This window comes from Macaca nemestrina, chromosome 7 (assembly GCF_043159975.1).
Source record: "Macaca nemestrina isolate mMacNem1 chromosome 7, mMacNem.hap1, whole genome shotgun sequence".
NCBI classification, from domain to species: Eukaryota; Metazoa; Chordata; class Mammalia; order Primates; family Cercopithecidae; genus Macaca; species Macaca nemestrina.
This window is the reverse complement of record NC_092131.1, coordinates 98,565,847-98,585,594: the sequence shown is the minus strand read 5'-3', so window position 1 is coordinate 98,585,594 and position 19,748 is coordinate 98,565,847. Positions and strand designations below refer to the sequence as shown.

At 39.8% G+C, this 19,748-nt stretch overlaps 1 protein-coding gene and 1 long non-coding RNA gene across 6 annotated transcripts in view; both read left to right on the top strand.

Annotated features, from left to right (window-relative positions):
* LOC139364371 (uncharacterized) overlaps nt 1-9,562 on the top strand; it is a 31,274-nt gene extending 21,712 nt beyond the window's left edge. The window contains exons 2-3 of the long non-coding RNA XR_011626109.1: nt 8,833-8,899; nt 9,477-9,562. This is a non-coding gene — a long non-coding RNA (uncharacterized lncRNA). The remainder of the gene's footprint in view (nt 1-8,832; nt 8,900-9,476) is intronic.
* Nucleotides 9,563-14,949: 5,387 nt separating this feature from the next.
* The window catches only part of LOC105479354 (chromodomain helicase DNA binding protein 2), a 140,375-nt gene continuing 135,576 nt past the window's right edge, over nt 14,950-19,748 (top strand). For all 5 annotated transcript variants that reach the window (XM_071100628.1, XM_071100629.1, XM_071100630.1 and 2 more), the window contains exon 1: nt 14,950-15,024. The gene's annotated coding sequence lies outside the window, so the exon portion shown is untranslated. The remainder of the gene's footprint in view (nt 15,025-19,748) is intronic.

The window sequence follows — 19,748 nt, the reverse complement described above, 5'->3', positions numbered from 1 at the left end:
GTTTGGAAAACTCCAGTGTTAGACTCTGTGCATCATTCCTCTAGGCTGATAACATTCCTCGGAGAAAAGTCTTCTGGCTGGGCGTGGTGGCTCACGTCTATAATCCCAGCACTTCGGGAAGCCAGGCATGTGGATCACGAGGTCAGGAGTTTGAGACCAAACAGGCCAACATGGTGAAACCCTGTCTCTACTAAAAATACAAACATTAGCTGGGCGTGGTGGTGCGCACCTATAATCCCAGCTACTTGGGAGGCTGAGGCAGGATAATCTCTGGAACCCAGGAGGCGGAGGTTGCAGTGAGCCAAGATCACGCCAGTGCACTCCAGCCTGGGCAACAGAGCAAGACTATCTCAAAAAAAAAAAAAAGTCTTCCACTCTCCTACCTGGAAGACAGAAGTCACTTTGCCAGCAATCTGAGAGCCAGATGGGGCAGGACGGCTGGAGTCTCTGCATTCACTGTGCATCTGGCCTCTGGACCTCCCCATTTCCATATTTCCTGTGTCCTCAGCAAGCCTGACATCCTCTAAGTCAGAGACTTTCTAGAAGATAAACCTCCAGTTTTTTTTTGCTGGAAGGACAGAGGGGATCTAGGGATCTCACTGCTCCTTAAATTGCTCTCGCTGAGTTCTCCTTATTTTAGCCTTCTCCTCCACCCTCAGTCCCGACGGTCCCTGGTTCTGGCAGTTTCTGAGCCTTTTGAGGTTTTTCCAGTGTAAGTTGGGTTGGATCTCAGCTTTCTCATGTCTGCTAAATCAGTTACCACTCATCCATCTATTTTTCAGCTTCTAAAATTGTGTTGCTCTTTTCTCCTCTCCTGTTCTCCTTTCCTTATGGTTTTACGACTTAAAAAAAGAAAGAAAAGGAATAGAAAAGAAAATCTGTTTAGTGCAGTTTTGGGATAGGGCAAAATTAGTAGCATGCATACTATCTGCCATCTTAGCCTGGAATCCACCCATAGATATACATGTAGCTAGCTGCCTCCTTTGTGCCCTTCCTGCCTCAACTTAAACACTGCCTCCTCAGATCAGTCTTCCCTGACCACTCAACCAAAATTTGGCTCCCATCATCACAGCACTTATTACTACTGGGTCTTTTCTTTTCTTTTTTGAGATGGAGTCTCATTCTGTTGCCTAAGCTGGAGTGCAGTAGTGCGATCTGGCTCATTGCGACTTCCACCTCCCAGGTTCAAGTGATTCTTCTGTCTCAGGCTCCTTAGTAGCTGGGACTACAGGCATGTGCCACCACGCCCAGCTATGGGCATTTTCTTGTGTATTGCCTTTCCCCACCTCTAGAATATAACTCCATGAGAACAGGTACTCCATCTCTTTTGTCCATGCTACACGCTCAGCTCCTAAAATATACCTGGCATATTAAAGAAACTCAGTAATTGTGCTTGGCAATGATATTTTGAGAATCAAATGATCTTCAGCGCTGTGTGTGACATACCCTGGGCAAAGCAAAGAAAGACGACCACTCGTGAAGAAGGAACAGTGGGTATACAGAGCGTAAGACAGAGCCTGCGTGCAAGTTCTGCAGAGTATGAGGAGCAAGAGAAGCTGCAAAGAGCAGGAGCAGAACAGCAGCAATCTGGAAACGCCTGCACTTGACAACCGTGTCCTTGGCTTGAGTCAAGGTCATCCTAGGTTTCTGCTGAACCTCCAAGATAAGCTCCGCTGACAATCTAAAGGAGACACTCCAGAGCAAAAGGGGACAGGGAGGAAGGGAAACAGGGGGAAAGGCAGACCTTGCTGGTGTCTCTGCCTCTTCTTTAATTGCTATTACAGGAGTAGAAGGCAGAAGAAGGAAAATAAACCTGTGAAGCTTCAGGGAAGCAGGGAGGACAGTGGAAAGCCCTGTTCTATTGCTGAGCTGTGTGAGGTCATGTGACATTTGGAGTGGAAGCTACTGCCTCCCATTCTATGTACCAGGAGTCCTTATTATCAGACAGGTGCACCTTAGATGACATTCACAGCCCTGGAAGTACTGAGCCTCCTGTGACCTTCACTTCATTAAAAAAAATTACAAGTGGCCGGGCGCGGTGGCTCAAGCCTGTAATCCCAGCACTTTGGGAGGCCGAGACGGGCGGATCACGAGGTCAGGAGATCGAGACCATCCTGGCTAACACGGTGAAACCCCGTCTCTACTACAAAATACAAAAAAACTAGCCGGGCGAGGTGGCGGGCGCCTGTAGTCCCAGCTACTCGGGAGGCTGAGGCAGGAGAATGGCATAAACCTGGGAGACAGAGCTTGCAGTGAGCTGAGATCCGGCCACTGTACTCCAGCCTGGGTGACAGAGCGAGACTCCGTCTCAAAAAAAAAAAAAAAAAAAATTACAAGTGTTTACTGTAACTAATTCACACAATGCAGATTCTTGTGAAGTAAATAAAAAAGTTAACCTTCCTTTCCAGTAGTGTCAACTTTTAGCTCAACAGATTGTTTAGTTTCTTTCCTTCTTTCTTTCTATCTTGGCTTCCCTCCTAAAGATCAGCACTTTGGGAGGTTGAGGTGGGAGTGTTGCTTGAGGCCAGCAGTTTGTGATGAGCCTGAGCAACAAAGCAAGACTTTGTCTCTACAGTAAAAAAAAAAAAAAAATTAGCCAGGCATGGTGGTGCATGCCTGTAGTCCCAGCTACTTGGGAGGCTGAGGTGGGAGGAAGGATGGCTTGCGGTCAGGAGTTCAAGGCTGCAGTGAGCTATGATCTTGCCACTGCACTCTAACCTGGGACAGAGCGAGAACTTGTCTCCAAAATAAATAAATTACTTAAAAATAAATTAATTAGGGCTGGGCGTGGTGGTTCATGCCTGTAATTCCAGCACTTTGGGGGGCCGAGGCAGGCGGATCACTTGAATTCAGGGGTTCAAGACCAACCTGGACAACATGGTGCAACCTCATCTCTATTAAAATGACAAAAAAATTAGCCAGGTGTGGTGGTGCGTGCCTGTAATCCCAGCTACTCGGAAGGCTGAGGCAAGAGAATCTCTTGAGTCCAGGAGGCAGAGGTTGCAGTGATTCGAGATTGAGCCACTGTACTCCAGCCTGGGCAACAAAGCAAGACTCTGTTTCGAAAAAAAAAAAAAATTAATTGAAGAAGGCAATACTTATTCACATGGTTCAAAATTCCAAAGTCACAGAAAAGTAGAGCGAAAAGTGTCCCTTCTTCCCTAACTCTGTAGCTACATCTGAGGTTTCCTCTTCTGAGGCAACCAGTATAAACATGTCCTTGTATCCTTCTAGAAATATTCTCTGCCCATCCAAGTTTTTCACTGGATAGTACTGAATAGTAACAGAACTACTCAGAGCACATGCACAGGCCTTTCCTCTAAGTGAGCCAAGGCTAGGGGTTTGCCTCTTCATCTTCTTTCCCAAAGAGATGGCAGTCACAGGAGTCAGTGTGACTTGGGGGTGGGAGGGATTTCCTCTTGGTTCTCTGGCAGATCACTGAGAGTGAAAAGGAGCTGTGGAGGGGGTAGGATGTGGTCTGCCAGGTGTCAGGTGCTTTTTATTTACAACAGAACTCTTCTTGCAATAAGGAGGGATGACTGAAGAGATGGTATAGCTATGGCAAAAGAAATCATAGCTGTCATTTGTGATAGCAGACAAAGTTTCAATAAAGGGCCTTCTCTAAAGAGGACATCGTGTGGGATGTAAACTTGGGAGAAGAAAGCTGTTTTATGTAAGTTGCCCAAGGTATCCCTTCATACAATTGAGCCACTCCAAAGCTGAATCGTAGGGGTCCAGAAATCAAAGTGGGAGCAAACAAGAGAGCTGGAGGGCTCCCAGGTGGCTTTAGGAGATTGACAGCAATGGGGTGGGGCAAAGTCTGGGGATTCAATTAGACTGGATCTCATGTTTGATTCTAAAGGTAGAATACCTTCAATGAAGCATAGGAGGGAGGAGCTGGCAAATCTGGAGGATCCACACAACAAAAGATTCAAATAAACCTATTCAGCGAAGGGACAGTTTTTGAAAGAAAACTGGGAGAGGCAGAAGGGTCTGAAGGCAAATTATCTGGGCTAAAATACTTCTTAGTAGTGTGAACTCGGGCAAGTTAAACTCCTTGAGTCTCAGTTTCCTGATAGGGATAAGACACAGAGAGGAACGATAACTGTCTCTCATTGGAGTGCAGTATGATCAAGTTAATCACCAATGAGAGTTGAGAACAATGCCTGGCACCTAGTCAGCTAACTCAATGCTTTTCAGCCATGACTGTTTTAATAAAGGCCTGCTCAGGCCTGTTTCCCTGGCATAGACATACTCGGTGATGAATCTGGAAAGGCAGAATCAGAGAGGGATTTCAGGTCGTAATAAGAGGGGAAAAACGGAAGGAAAAGGGAGTGAACAACAGCACAGCAAAAACACACCAGAAGAATGAGAAAAAAGGATTCAGAATGGGGCTATTTCAGCAAAAACAGCCTTGTTGCAGGTCCATGGTGTTCAAAGCTACACTGTGTAAGGGAATGTCTCTTGGAAATTAAATGTCTCTTGGAGAAAATTTAATTTCGGTTGAAGAAGTATTTTGTGGGTGTGTGCGTGTGCCCACTTAGAGCTCAAAGTATATTGCCAAGGAGGGTGGCCAGGTTGCATACAAGGAAATCAAGATCTATAAAAAGTCAGGCAACTTGAGATCAAGTCCTAGCTCTGTCCTAAGTGGCTGATGCTACACTGAGCCAAATCAATCAACAACTGTGTCATTTAAAAAAGCGGCCAGACTATTTCCTAGGCTCTACATGTATGTAACATTTTCTGATGCTAACCCAGGGGCAGAGGCTCAAAAGAATTTAAGAGTTGTTTCCCTCACCCCTAAGCCCCTCCCCTCAAAAAAAATCCGTTAAAACTAAGCATCTGGTGTTCCTTTCATTTTCCCCAGGTCCCCTGCCAAAAGGAGCAAGATTTCTAAATACTGGCAACTGGAGAGAGCTACCTCTTTTATTTTTTCCCCATCCATTTCAGGAAAGTTTAGGTTTTCATTTTGTTCCTATGGTCTGCTTAGAGTTGTTTCCAGCTTAAAGTAGGAAGAAGTAATGAAAAAAGTGAGATTTGCCGAAAGGAAATGAAGCTTGTTTTGCCTGGTTCTCTGGAAGGAGGCTGAAAAGGTAGACCACGGTTTTTCAGGTTCAAACTGCTACTCTAACAAACATTGTCCTACAGGGTGGAATCCAGTTAACCGGTATTGAGATTCATTCGCTAAGGCCTCAGGACACTGGACATTCTTTTTAATTTTTATTTTTTGATTTCCATGGCGACAGCTCACAAGACACTAGACATTCTTTTAGGGTCTCAGGTAAATGGGCAACACGCAGTCTACAAATCCTCAAAATAAATCGCATCTCAATTCGGATACTGGGGCTAGGGAATGTGCTGGTGGTAAAACCATTGGTCCTGACTGTGTGACCTTCATGGGAGGCCTGGGTGCTTAGAACAAATATTTTGAGGATATGGCTGCTTGCCCAAGGGCTGTGGGCCTGCATCTTGTTTGCTCATCATCCTGTCAGTCATTTTTTTCTTTCCTTTTTTTAAAGACAAAATCTGAACTTAGAAACACCGAAGCCAGAGCTTTTTCTAGATGCGAAGCCACATTTTGTGCGACCCTGCACTAACGATTCTAGACTGGCCTAGACCATACCAAGTACCCTACAGCTAGCCTGGAGGGGTCCGCACTGCGGGGAGAAAAGCAACAGCTCAGCTCCAACCCCAAAGGTTCCATCACCAGCCAATCCTGGGCCGGAGCTTCTCAGGAAAACCAGAAACGCCTACGGGTAGTGAATGGCACTAAGGCCAGCCTATCCGCACGAAGGAGGCGGAAGGGGTGGGGTTGAAATTACCCAATAGGATGGAAGTAGTTGTTGTTGGGCGGGAGGAAGACGCCAACTAGCGTGCGTGAGGCCGCTCCCGATAGGGGATGCAGGAAGCTCCTGGAGCCAATGGCTGCGGCGGGCGGGCGGCGGCGCGCGTGCGCGCTGGGTCCCGGAGCTGCGGGCGGGAGGCGGAGACGGTGGGGGAGGGGAGCGGGCTGGAGCGCGGCGGAGCTCCTGCCGCCGCCGCAGCCGCTGCCGCCGCAGCGAAGAGGCCATGTTGTGTGGTGTGTGGGGCGGGGGGAGGAGGAGGAGGGAGTAAAGCCTAGAGAGGAGACGGGAAAGAGACACCACACACACGGCACAAGATGGCCGGAGAGGCAGCAGCACCCCGAGCTGTCAGGCGTTCCGCCGCGGCCGCGGGGCCCACCAGCCGGCGGGGAGCTACGCCCGGACGGCCCGCAGGCCCGTGGGAGTGGGGCGGCCGCGGCTGAGGCGAGGCGGGCCGCGGGCGTCGGCGTCAGAGCCCGCGGCAGAGGCTCCCAGGGCGGCCGGGCCCACGACGCCGAAAGCGCCGCTGCGGTTGCCGCCTCGGAGGCTTCCCCGGGCCCCGGCGGCTGGACCCGGCGCGGGCGGGAGGCTCGGGCGGGCGGTCCGGCCCGGGACTCGGACTTGGGCGACCAGGAGGTGCCGGCTGCCGCGCTCGGACCCGGTGAGTGGCTCCCCGGCTCCTTTTATTGTCCTTTGTCCTTGGGAGGAAAAGCAAAATGTCCTTGAGCGCGCGAGCAGGAGGGGGCGGCGGGCCAGGCCTCGCCGCTCGGCTCTTCTCGCACGGCCCCTCTGTGGTCGCGGGCCGGCTCTCCCCGGTGGGATGCGCCTCGGTGCCCTGGGCCCGAGTCGTGGGGTCCCGGGGTAGGGGGCACGCGGGGCCCCGCTGCAGACCCCGCGGGCGGCAGGTGGGCGGGGGGCGGCCTCGTCGCCGGGACTGGATCAGCCAGGAAAGGGGCGGCGGGTGACTGCCGGCGAGAGCCCGAAGGGGATCGGGCGTGAGAGCCCCTTTCTGTCCTGGTGAGTTATTTTGTTATTTAGGGTAAAAAAATCCCTTTCAGGTTCTCCAACGGAGGAGCTTTTTAACCTCTTTCCGGTGAGGTGGGAACTCATCTTCATGATCGAATTTAAAAGAACAATGGAACCCTGACTACGTTTCAACAAAAATAAAACTTGTTTTTTTCCCTCCTATTGGGTGTTGGCTTTTAACTCTTTCAAAGCCGATTTTGAAACGGCTGCAGTGATACATGCGAAGGTACTTGCTGCTTATTAAACCTTTATGACGTTAAGGTTGTCTTTGAAAAATGCAAGTTGGAGGAGTGCTGCTGGTATTTCAGAATTACGAAGACAAGTTTACTGTGTCGTCAAAGCTGTTTAATGGAAATAGATTTGATAATTACGGTGCTAGCTGATGACGTTTGGTTAATGTTTATTTTACCGAGTAATTACGCCAAGATCATTTGATCTCCTGATATTTAAATATGATTAAATACACTGTTTGGTACTTTTTTCTTTGAAAAGGTCACAAGGCGCCGTTATCTGTAACTTCTCACACCTGAATGTTAGAACGTACTTGGGTCAATTCCTAGTCAAAAGTTCGTAATTTAATTTTTTTGAGAATGTATATTATCACAAGCCATGATGGAAAAACTTTCACAAAAGAACATTCTGACACCAAATCTCTTCCTGAAGTTACTTTCTCGTAATGTAAATATGAATAAAGTAGGACTGCTCTCGGTAATGGGCGATGAAGAGGAGCCATATTTGTTGCATTTGTTGCATGTATAAAAATCTAGATATGCTTAAAACGGAACAGTATTTTAAAAGTACAGGTTTCATAAAATTTAGTAGAGTTCTGTGTATAGTCTCTAATCTTAAAAAGATGTTTGAAGGGTAATTTTTAAGTAGTGGTTTGAAGAACAAACCAGAAGCGCACAAACCTTTGTGTATTTTAGAATATATTTGTCTTCATTCTGCGGAGCTCTTGTGTTGTAAAGGTGCAGAACTACGTAAAAATAGTGTTGGGCAGACTTACATAGTACGTCTGAAATCAGATACTGGTTTATTCGACCATATTTCTAAGGGCATTTTTCCAGTAAAATTGTTTTGTTTTTTGAGTACCCTTCTTATAATGGTACATGTTACATCAGTTGCGCATATCTTGATTTTACAGAATCTGTTTTAAGTACCAATTTTGGTTTTTCAAATCAATGTTTCCGAAATTTTTGGGCACTGAAAGTGGTTTTAAATGGATATTCGAATCTAGTTCTTTAGAATCCTCTTTGAATTGTGAAATGCAAAATAATTGCTAGCAGTTTAACCTGAAAGATCTTTTTACATGATAAATGGGGGAGGAGAAAGACTGAAATGAAAATGTTCAAGACCCTGGTTTGAAATTGAGTAAAGGTCTAGATACTGTAAGTTTTAGAATAGCTTTAAAGACAAAGCTAATATCCCACTTGGTGAGATCAAGTAACTTGTGATTTAAAATTTAAAGTAACCAGTGGCCATTTTAACTTCACTAATTTCTCTTAGAGGAGCTAATTTCTAATTGCTCATAATTGTAAAAGAGATTTCTGGATGGTAAGGGAGATACTAAGATGATTTGTCTTGAAGAATGGTAAACTTTTTCTTTGTTTGTTTATTGCCTGTCATAAAAAGAGGGAAAGTAAAAAAAAAAAAAAAAAAAAAAAAAAGGTTCGTAATCTTAAATCAGTCCAAAAATTTGAATTTTCTGTATTTGTTTAATTCAATGTGTTAATCTTTAGTATTGGTCAATACAGCCAAAAGATGAGGAAAACAAAGACTGATAGATACTAAGATAAATAACTGCAACCATAAATGTACAGGTTGTGTGTCGATGAGGCGTCTCTTCAATTTACCCATAGATTTTTGTCTGTGGAATATTTTCTTGTTTCATCACACTGAATCGTTGGCCAAGAAATGTTTAAAATTCAAAACATTAATACCATCTTTCTTCTTTTTTTTAAAGGTGACTTAGAGATTAAAATTAATTTGGTTGCTGATGGTTCTGAACAAATAGAGTTCTTTTATTTGAGGTAAGACTGGGTTTTTATTGTTTTGACAAAAATTAGCTTAAGTTTTTTATTCTTTAATAATTTACATTTCAATTAATCAGTGAATGGTATCATTTAAAAAAGTTGTGATTATGAATATGAGTAAACTATCTGAAATAATTTGACAAAGCCTTTAAGCCTTTTCACTGCAGGAAAGATTAAAAGCATATATGCATAGCCATTGTAACTTAACGTACCCTTTGAATAGTTTAAAATACTGAAGGTCCTTTAAACCTTGTTTAATTTTGGGAACAAGAGAAGACTGATTAGATTTGGAGGAAAACCATGAACCAAAGAAAGATAGCTTTTTTTCTGTTGAACTCTATATACTGTGCAAACAATTTTAATCTTTTAAGTATTTAAAGAAATAAGCTTATTGGAGAATTTGAACTAGTTTGCTGTTCGTACTAACAGATTTTAGGGAAGAATGTTTAAAAAATCAGGTTTTGAGCATAGATTTTAAGTTTCTTTTTTGTAATTAAGAAGTTTAAAAACACTTAGTTTTACTTGCTATTGTTTGCTTCATAAGTAAGTTTAGAATCTTTGTTTTCACCAAAAGGTATGCCATTTTGAAGACTGAGACGTTGGAGTTTTATCCTTGAGGATAAAAGAAATCTTTGGGAAAGTCAGTATTTTATATAGCAAGTAAGTAAATGTTTTTACGCAACATCTGCAGTTGAATAGTTACCAACATTTAAGTGAAAAATATCACTAAAGTTTGTTAATGAAACAAACTGTAGACTGTTTATCACTGAAAGGATGGGAAAACCATCAAATTCTTTTGCCTGACATTGAAACACTTCTGTTACTATTAAGACAGTCGATGCATGTAATTTATATTGGAGCAGGAAGACATTTAGTACTGCTTAATAAAATGGTGCTTTAGGATTGTGGTTAAATCTGCAGTAGAGTCATCAAGATTATGTTTTTACAAATCTGGTATATACAATCTTCAGCCATTTTTTTTTTTGATTGTACAGATCACATTTTAGGAATGGTCTGGAATTTTGCATTTGCTGATCGTAAGATTCTTAACTACATTTCAAAAACTAAATAGTTTCATATCTTAGTCATTTAATAGATTTAAAATACTCATTTTACTTGTTTTCATGAGTTTTCAGACAGGTCCAAAAATGTGGTGTTTTCTAGGAAATTAGAGTTAATACATATAAAGAGTCCTCTAATTTAATTGCTTAGTAATTGCTTTTAAAGCATAAAAGGTAGAAATTATTTTCACATGCAATAGGTATTGGGCCTCTAACATACCGTGTATATCACATTTTGAAATCTTAAAGCTAGATATGTGAATTTAAAAAAATGTCCACGGATATTTTTAAGGAAATATGCCTTTTTTAGAAGTTAACGTTGAATCTGAAAATTAATGTCAAGCTGTTATTAGTGATTGACTAGAGGAAATACGCGGTGTAATAATGGGTATCTTGGGAAATTTTAAGAATTGCCAAATGATCAATTAAAATAAGGGCAAGTTTACTTTTCTTCAAAATTTATGTGGAAAATAAAATACAGTCTTTCAATGCTTGATGTTGCCTTATTCTATTGATTGAAATAGGTGATAAGAGGAATATTTTTATTGCCTTTGCTTCAGCTTAACTTTTGAGTCCTTTTTTGCAGTTCAGTCAAATTTGGGTGTGTTACAGTGTGCAAGAGAAAACTAAATGTTTGACTTTTAACTGTAGTGTTTTAAAGATACAACATTTACAAGAACAGTTGAAACATCCTTCACTTCAAAACTTTAACACAAATGCCAAGATTAGGGTTTCCTCCGTGCAATTGATGTAATATTAAATTGGCATTCCTGTCATTGGGCACTGTTACGGAAATTAAGAAATGGGTCTCTTATGTGAAGCATAATCTTTGTTTAAGTATAAACAGGCAATACATTTATAATGGCCTATGGAAGGTATAATTTGATTAATAAAAAAACAGCTAGAAAGGGCTAGAAATGTTGAATCAAAGATCCACATGTACTTAGATCTTTGTTAGTGCTTATATTCAGTGTTTTGATATTTACTGCTTGAGACGGTCTTGTATAATGAACATAATTGATTGGCACATGAGGTCAAATGTAAATGTAGATTATTATAGATAGATAATATTAGATAAATATAGTGGATCCTGTAGATGTGATATTAAAGTACTGTATTTTGTAAGGAAGGTGGATTATTATTTATTTACCACTGTTTTCTGCTTAAGAACCAGAGTGGTACTTACATATTTGTTTCTACTCTAGCATTTTGGGATAATTCTTGAATCATAAAAATCTGATCAACTTTGTGATTGAATTGGATTGCATTAGTTCTGATAAAAACTGTTTAAAAAATTACCTGACATTCTATAGAAACGAAAGGAGACATGCTGTGTAATCACAAGGCTTTCATGACATGACATGACATTTATAGATTATATAAAATAGGTAATTTCAAATGTAAATTTTCTTGTAAGTTTTATTTAGTATTATTCATCATTTTTTGATTATTTAAAAATTTGTACTATGGACAACTAATTTTACTTTTTATCCACTGAGATTTGATTGTGGAGTGGCATAAGGGGGAGAAAGATAGTTGAGGACATCTCTTTATCTTTTGTTAATCAGAAGTGGTGATAGAGTAGAAAATCTAACACGTTTCAGCAATCAGGAGACCTACCTTCTAATGTAAATAAGCCTTGCAGTCTTGACATTTTGTTCCTTTTGTACCTTCATCTCATAATTTGTATGAAGACTTTAGAGTTCCAAGCTTTTAAGATCCCTATTAGCTATCAAATTGTGGGATAAAAAAAATTGTTAAGCATGCCTAATTCTCTTATACAAACTTTGTAAATTGATTTCAGAGAAGCGATTAAGGAATTAATACTGTCTTTAAACACTGTTTAGAATGCTTCAATAAAAGCATTTAAAAAAATTTTTCTAATGATGTAGTAAATGTATCTAATATAAAGTTAAGTGGTTTTAATATTTTTCACCTGGCCATGATCATGTTATAAATAAGAGGATTTATAGTGTTCATGCCTGATACAATCTATTTAATTTCCATTACAAAATTTTTCTACATCAAAGATAAATATCTTCATTTTACCAGCTACCTCCTTCCAGATTGAATGCTTCAGTATACTTTGATTTTCAAATTGGCTATTTTTTTAATGTAATTAACCTTTACAATTTAAATTGAAGGATATTCTGATCCTTAGGTTATAAATATATGACTTGATGATTTATGTAACATTCAAGTAGCATGTTTTCTATAACAATACGATAAAAGTTTTGATATATACCTTGTATGTTGCTTGACATATCTGTGTTTTAGAAAACATTCTTCTGCCTTTTGAAACGAAGCTATGTATTTGAAATTATTTCCCAATTATATCTTTAGCGTGTACTACGTAGTAATCATAGTCATTTTAATTTAGATTATAAAGCTATATTTTAACTTTGAGGTTTGTGAATTTTCTTAGACATATTAATGACTTTATAGTTAATGGTGCTCTCAGGTTTTATTTTTAAGTTAAAAATTGGCCAGGCGTGGTGGCTTACGCTTGTAATCTTAGCACTCTGGGAGGCCGAGGCAGGCGGATCACCTGAGGTCAGGAATTCGAGACCAGCCTGGCCAACATAGTGAAATCCCGATCTCTACTAAAAATACAAAAAAAAAAAAAAAAAAAATTTAGCTGGGCGTGGTGGCACGCGCCTGTAGTCCCAGCTACTTGGGAGGCTGAGGCAAGAGAATCGCCTGAACCTGGGAGGCAGAGGTTGCAGTGAGCTGAGATCCACACTACTACTGCACTCCAGCCTGGGCGACAGAGTGAGACTCCGTCTCAAAAAAAAAAAAAGTAAAAATATTGTTTTAAAAACCAAGTTTTCTAAGAAAAGCATAAATGACTAATAATAAGACAGTTGACTAAAGCCGTCCTTACCGTTTAAAAGAACAACCAAAATATGTATATTATACCTGTAAGTTATTAAATCTGAAACTACGATATTACGAAATAGGATAGGTGGGAATATGAGCAAAATCATCAACTTTGATAGTCTGCCTAAGCTGAATTTTGCTCCCTTCTCCCCTCTTTCCAAGGATGGCAAAGTGATTTTAGACTTTGTCAATTTTGGTTGTTAGTAATTTTTGTGAGTGATGCATGGGGAAGGAGATGCTATGGTAGATTACGTTAGTGTCAGTAATTTTTGTGAAGATGCAAAGTGAGATATATTTTCTGTCTTTGGTGGTGTGAGAACCCTATCTACTGGTAGACAACTTATTTATAAGCTCATCAGAGCAGTGTGAGGGATTTCCCTTAGACATTTCTTTTACCAAGATTCCTTAAGTCAATTCTACCCTTCTTTTAAGGCTTTACTTGGTTTACGATTTGTCTTTCTTCACAAAACCTTCTGTTACTTATAAGATCAGATTAAATTTGGAAGATTAGAAATATGTTGTGTTCCTTTTAAATTGCTTCATTTGTCAATTTCTTGGGAAGATAATTTAGCACCTACTCTTAGAGTAATTTTGAAGCAGATCTTTGCTATATTTCTTGATTATGATCTGTCTGAATGACTAAAGGAATTTAGATTTGGGAAGATAAACAGGGACTTGCTCTATAAATTTGAAAATTAGTCCTAAAAAAGCATTTGGGTAGCGTAAAGTAAATTCTAATCTTTATTTCCTTCTAAAAACCTTAAATTGCTACATTTTGTTTTTCTTTTTGTTTTTGGAGATGGAGTCTTGCTCTGTTGCCCAGGCTGCTGGAGTGCAGTGGTGTGATCTCAGCTCACAGCAGCCTCTGCCTCCCGTTTTCAAGTGATTATCCTATCTCAGCCTCCTCAGTAGCTGGAATTACAGGCGTGCACCACCACATCCGGCTAAGTTTTGTATTTTTAGTAGAACTGGGGTTTCACCATTGTTAGCCAGGCCGGTCTTGAACTCCTGACTTCAGGTGATCCACCCAGCTTGGACTCCCAAAAGTACTGGAATTACAGGTGTGAGCCATTGTACCCAGCCCATTTTCAAACTGAACTTTTAAATAAGTTTTCTTTTTGGGGGTGGGATGATTATTGTAATCATACTTGGGAACAGGAGTGATGAGAAAAGTATATAAGTTACTTGAGATACGGGAAACGCTGTTTTCCATGTTTAGTTATGAGGTATTTAAGTCTGACTAGTGGGAAGTATGGATACATTTTCTTTATTTTTTGAGACGGAGTCTCGCTCTGTTGCTCAGGCTGGAGTGCAGTGATGCGATCTCAGCTCACTGCAACTTCTGCCTCCCGGGTTCAAGTGATTTCCGGCTAATTTTTGTATTTTTAGTAGAGACGGAGTTTGACCATGTTGGCCAGGCTGGTCTCAAACACCTGACCTCAAGTGATCTGCCTGCCTCCACCTCCCAAAGTGCTGGGATTACAGGCGTAAGCCAGCGGGCCTGGCTGGATAAATTCTTATTATCAAGCATGTATTTTAGGAATGATTAGTGTTGGTTTAGTTGAGTAGATTGGTACAATTAGTTTGAAATGATGCCTATGGTTTCCTATCATTTTGTCTTAGTGTTGATTAAAGACATAAAAATGTGAAATAATATGGTAATAATAAGGAATGAGAAAGTGGCCTTACAGGTGGGCAGTGTAAGCTTTCCTGTAGAAGAATTGAAAGTAAATAGATGTAAGACTAGAAAGTGAAACAATTCTGTACTGTAGGAGTGATGTTGACTCTGTTAAATAACTAGTTCCCAACTGTCAGATCCACCTGGGGAGCCCAAATATTTACCTACGTTTTTGGAGTTCTTAGGGGCTGAAACTTATGCTTGTGATTTTGTAGTAACATTCTACAGAGGAGACTCTTGTACAGCCAAATTTGTGATACTCAAGAGCTTGTATGTTTTCTGCTTGGACTATATTGTTAATAAATGCATACATCTTTTGGTCTGTTGGCAGATGATCCTTGCAAGATGTTGACATTTTGGGTATAAATCATGGTGCTTAATAATCTGTTTTCGTTTTTTATGTATAAAATTAAATTCTTTTTGTCCTCTGCAGAAATAATGAACCTCAAAGTGAATCCTCTAAAGGCCCCATACAATGAAGTAGACATTGGTGGAAGCATTTAGTAAGTATTACTCAATTTACATGTTTAATCTGTTTAAAAAGTTTAAATACTACTTTGGAAATTTTGAAAATTTGAGTCAGAATTGTAAATAGAGGGATTTAGTGAAACAACACAGTACAAGAAAATCAGCATGGAGATTCTGCTTATTAATTTACTCCAATCTATTATTTTCTGCTTTCTTCACCTAGGCGAGTTAAAATGCAAACAACCCACATTTGAACATACCTCTAACACTATTATGAACGTGGATGTTGATAAATGGTTCCTCTGTGTTTTTGTAAATAAAGTTTTATTGCAACACAGCTATACTCTTTCATTTAGTTATTGTTTGCAGCTGCTTTCTCAGTATAGCAGCAGCAAGCAGAGGAGTTGTATTGAATGGCCACAAAGCCTAAAGTATTTCCTGTTTCATCTATAGGGAAAGTTTATCCTAGGTCCTACAGCTATTCCTTTTGGTAAGCATTGCCTTAACCTGTATAGAACTCAGAAGCCCTTGGGTTCTCTTTTGGTAATAGAACATAATCTTTAATGATTTCCAATATTATAATTACTTCTAATTAATTAATTTGGAAGTTAAACTTGAAAGCCCAACAAAAAGTTCTTTAGCCTGATTGTCCCTGAAGTTATGCTTTGATGTTAGAAGACATGGTTACTACCTCTGGAATAGTTTTTCTGACAGCCTGAAAAATAGTTGGGAAGAGTTGATGGGAAGGTTGTATAAATGAATTTTGGTGAATTCTCAACATTATTTATTATTACTATATTTTTTGAGACAGAGTCCCACTGTCACCCAGGCTAGAGTGCAGTGGTGTGATCTTGGCTCAGCACAACCTCCGCCTCCAGGCCTGAAGCGATTCTTCTGCTTCAGCCTCCAGTGTAGCTGGGATTACAGTCACACACCACCATGCCCAGCTAATTTTTGTATTTTTAGTAGAGGTGTGGTTTCACCATGTTGGCCAGGCTGGTCTTGAACTCCTGACCTCAGGTGATCCGCCCACCTCAGCCTCCCAAAGTGCTAGGATTATAGGTGTGAGCCACCATGCCTGGCCAACATGATTTATTATTGACAACCTTTTTGGTAATTATATATTAGCTACTTAATAAAAATACTTTTTTTAAAATCACATTTGGGAATCTAAATTTTAGATGATAATTTTTGCCTATGGCTACTTTAGCTTGCATTGTGTAAATGGCTACTAGGGCCTGCAACAATATTTTTGGAGGGGGATTTGTTTTTTGATACGAGATGATGAAAGAGATGAAAACTTTTCTAATATAGTACAATTATTGGCTGTGGTCATTTTAAAGAGATCAGTTGCCTGGCAAATAGTGGATGCTCAATAAATACTTAGTGTATCAATACAGCTTCTGTTAAACATTGTTTCTCAGCTAGTGTTTGTGTTTAATTTAAAAACAGACATTCACGATTAAAACAAGTTTTAATGAATTAATAAATATTAAATTTTAGGCATGCCTGAAAGGCAAAATTTTGACTAAGTAAAAATTAAAAGTGACAAGACTTCATTTTTTCTCTGCAATTCTCCATCTCTTAGTTTGCATATATAGTCAAGTTTTAAACCAATGAGAACAGTATGGAATATTTGATTTGATTGTAAACCTTAAATAAGATGACTCCTTTTCTTAGTTGTCATAATTGACATTCATTTTATAGTTAGTTTTTATGCCGATAAGACCCAGACTTGTTAATATATATTCTACTGAAGATTCAAGGTTATCTTGGTAATAAGACAACATATGTTAATTTACTGCTCAGGGCTTTCTTTTTTTTTGTCCCAAGAGGGAGTTTCACTCTTGTTGCACAGGCTGGAGTGTAGTGGCGCCATCTCAGCTCACTGCAACCCCGAACCTCCCAGGTTCAATTGATTCTCCTGCCTCAGCCTCCCGAGGAGCTGGGATTATAGGCGTTTGCCACCACGCCCAGCTAATTTTTGTATTTTTAGTAGAGATGAAGTTTCACCATGTTGGCCAGGCTGACCTCGAACTCCTGACCTCAGGTGTTCGAACTCCCGACCTCTGACTCCAAACTCCCGGCCTCTGCTCGGCCTCCCTAAGTGATTGGATTACAGGTGTGAGCCACTGTGCCTAGCCTCTCAGGGCTTTCTTACATAAATATTTTCACATTTAAAGACAGACGAAGAAGATTGAAATCATCATAAGCAGCAAGAATGTTAGTTACATGAGGAGAAGGATGAATTTTTGCTCTAGGTAATTTTACACCTGTTTGTCCCATCATTGGCTTTGAAATAAGTGTTTAGGTTTTAAAATAATTTGCTACATTAATAATAATAGCTTTATGATAGTCATCCATTAAGACAATTAGGAGTCACTAATTTCTTTTTCTTTATACTACTCTCTGTCCCCCCACCCCATTTTTCTTTGCTATTAAAAATGGGAAAATTTGCTGAGAAGTAGAGGAAAGGAGATGGTTTATTTTAGGGGAGCCCTCCTAAACCCAATCCAGATGGTGAATCACTACCTGTGTATCCACCAGCAATGTATTTTATCATGTCCCAGTGTTTTTGGAACAAATTTACTAAAGTAGAATTTAAAAAGAATACCAGGCCAGGCGTGTGGTGGCTCAGGCCTGTTATCCCAGCACTTTAGGGAGGCTGAGGCAGGCGCATCACAAGGTCAGGAGTTCGAGACCAGCCTGGCCCACATAGTGAAACCCCGTCTCCACTAAAATTACAAAAATTAGATAGGCATGGTGGTGTGTGCCTGTAGTCCCAGCTACGCGGGAGGCCGAGGCAGGAGAATCGGTTGAACCCAGGAGGTGCAGGTTGCGGTGAACCGAGACGGCGCCACCGCACTCCAGCCTGAGGAACAGAGGGACTCCATCTCAAAAAAATAAAAAATAAAGCCTTAGTTGGGTGCAGAGGCATATACTTGTGTTCTCAGCTATTGAGAAAGCTGAGGTGGGAATATCTCTTCCACCCAGGAGTTTGAAACCAGCCTGGGCAACGTAGTGAGACCTCCATCTTAAAAAATAATTAAAAATACAATGAAGAGAAGACCTCCATGTTCTACTTTATGTTCTTCTGGATGTATGATATGTGGGAATTTTAAGGGGTAGTACTCACTCACTGAAGCTTTGTTGCCATTTAAGTTTTTACTTTTGCTGTGGGAATGGTACTCTTAGAACATGCACATTATTTTTAAGTATAAACTAACTAATATCAAAGGGGAAAAATTTTTAATCATTTATATTATAAGCTTGAAGGTTATATGTGAAATACAGAAAAGATCTAGGTTTGTTTGATGGAGTTGTAGATCAAAACATCTCTTCCATGTCTGCAGTAATTCACAAGTTACTGGAAAGGAATGCGTAGAGGGCTTTGATATCTAAACCCTACCCAGTTTTCTGTAGAATTTTGATTTTAATGCAAGACTGCTGACCCCATGATCCTGTATGTTCTTCAGAGATACTCTTACTGATGATACATAAATGAACTTTGATTCAGTAAGGTCAGTTTGTAGGTCTCAAAATACTTCGGTTATTGTGGTATATCAGAATGATAGCTAACATTTGCTGAGATCTTTCTATATGTCAGGTAATATAAGTCCTATATAAGTATTCTTTCTACAGCTACAAGAGGTAGGTACTATTTTTATTTTACAGATGAAGAACTGTGGATTTTGTTTCTGAGAGAATTTCCAGGCTCACAGAACTAAGCCTGATTTCTTTTTTGTATTTTTTAGCATAACTTTGCTTATTTGCAAATAAAGTTTTTATAAGAATTTGAATTCTATGAAAATAAATGGATTACTCCTAAATCTCTGATGCTTGAGTGAACACTTTTCCTTATTAACAAAATTCTCACTTTTGGCTTTGGATTGGCTTTGCAGGAGTGCAGATTGATCATAGCTTTTTTCATGTCCTTAAAGTTGTCAGAGTTTTCTCTTGAGGCATTCTTTTCTTAACTTTTTTTTTTTTTTTTTTTTTTACTATCTTTAAATATATGACTGTGAGAGCATGATAAATATGCTATTTTCTAATCTCTGCTGTTGTCACATAAACCAATGTATTTTATTAATTTTGAAATACTAATGTCATTAGATTTTCTTTTGATTTTTTAAAAAAATAATGGATTTAGAAGGAAATCTGGATAAATTTTATCTGTCTTGTGTCAGAAAAACATAAAACTTGAGTTTTTTAATTAAGGTACCAAGATGAATAAATTGCATCTACAGATATTGAAATATGACTAATTTGATATTAATGCATTCTCAGTGTCATCGGTTCATCATAATAGTATTTACATCACCAACTTCATTTAGAGCTTGAACCTTGTAACAATAGAGATTGAAAAGAAAGTGGGTTGTAATTAACTGTTTGACAGAGAATGATGTTTTTACTTTTATACTTCTCTATAGAAGTGTACATGTCCCTTAATTTTAAGCAGTGAACAAGTCAGATGGAAGATACTTTACTGAGATCAGGAATGAATTGAGTAATTTAGTTTTCTTTTTAAAGCTGGGGAGAAATGAGCAAGATCAATTAAGGAGAAATATCTTGCTTTTGATATTTATTACTGATGCTGTGACACTCCCTTTAATCAATGTTTTTTTTTAATATGGGTAGCATATCTCGGTTAACCAAATAGTTAAATAGGTAGATTTTTGTATTGTGTGTAGTAAACAGTATATCCTAATAATTGCCAAGGAGACAAGGAAATTACCTAATGGGCTAAAATGCCCTTAAA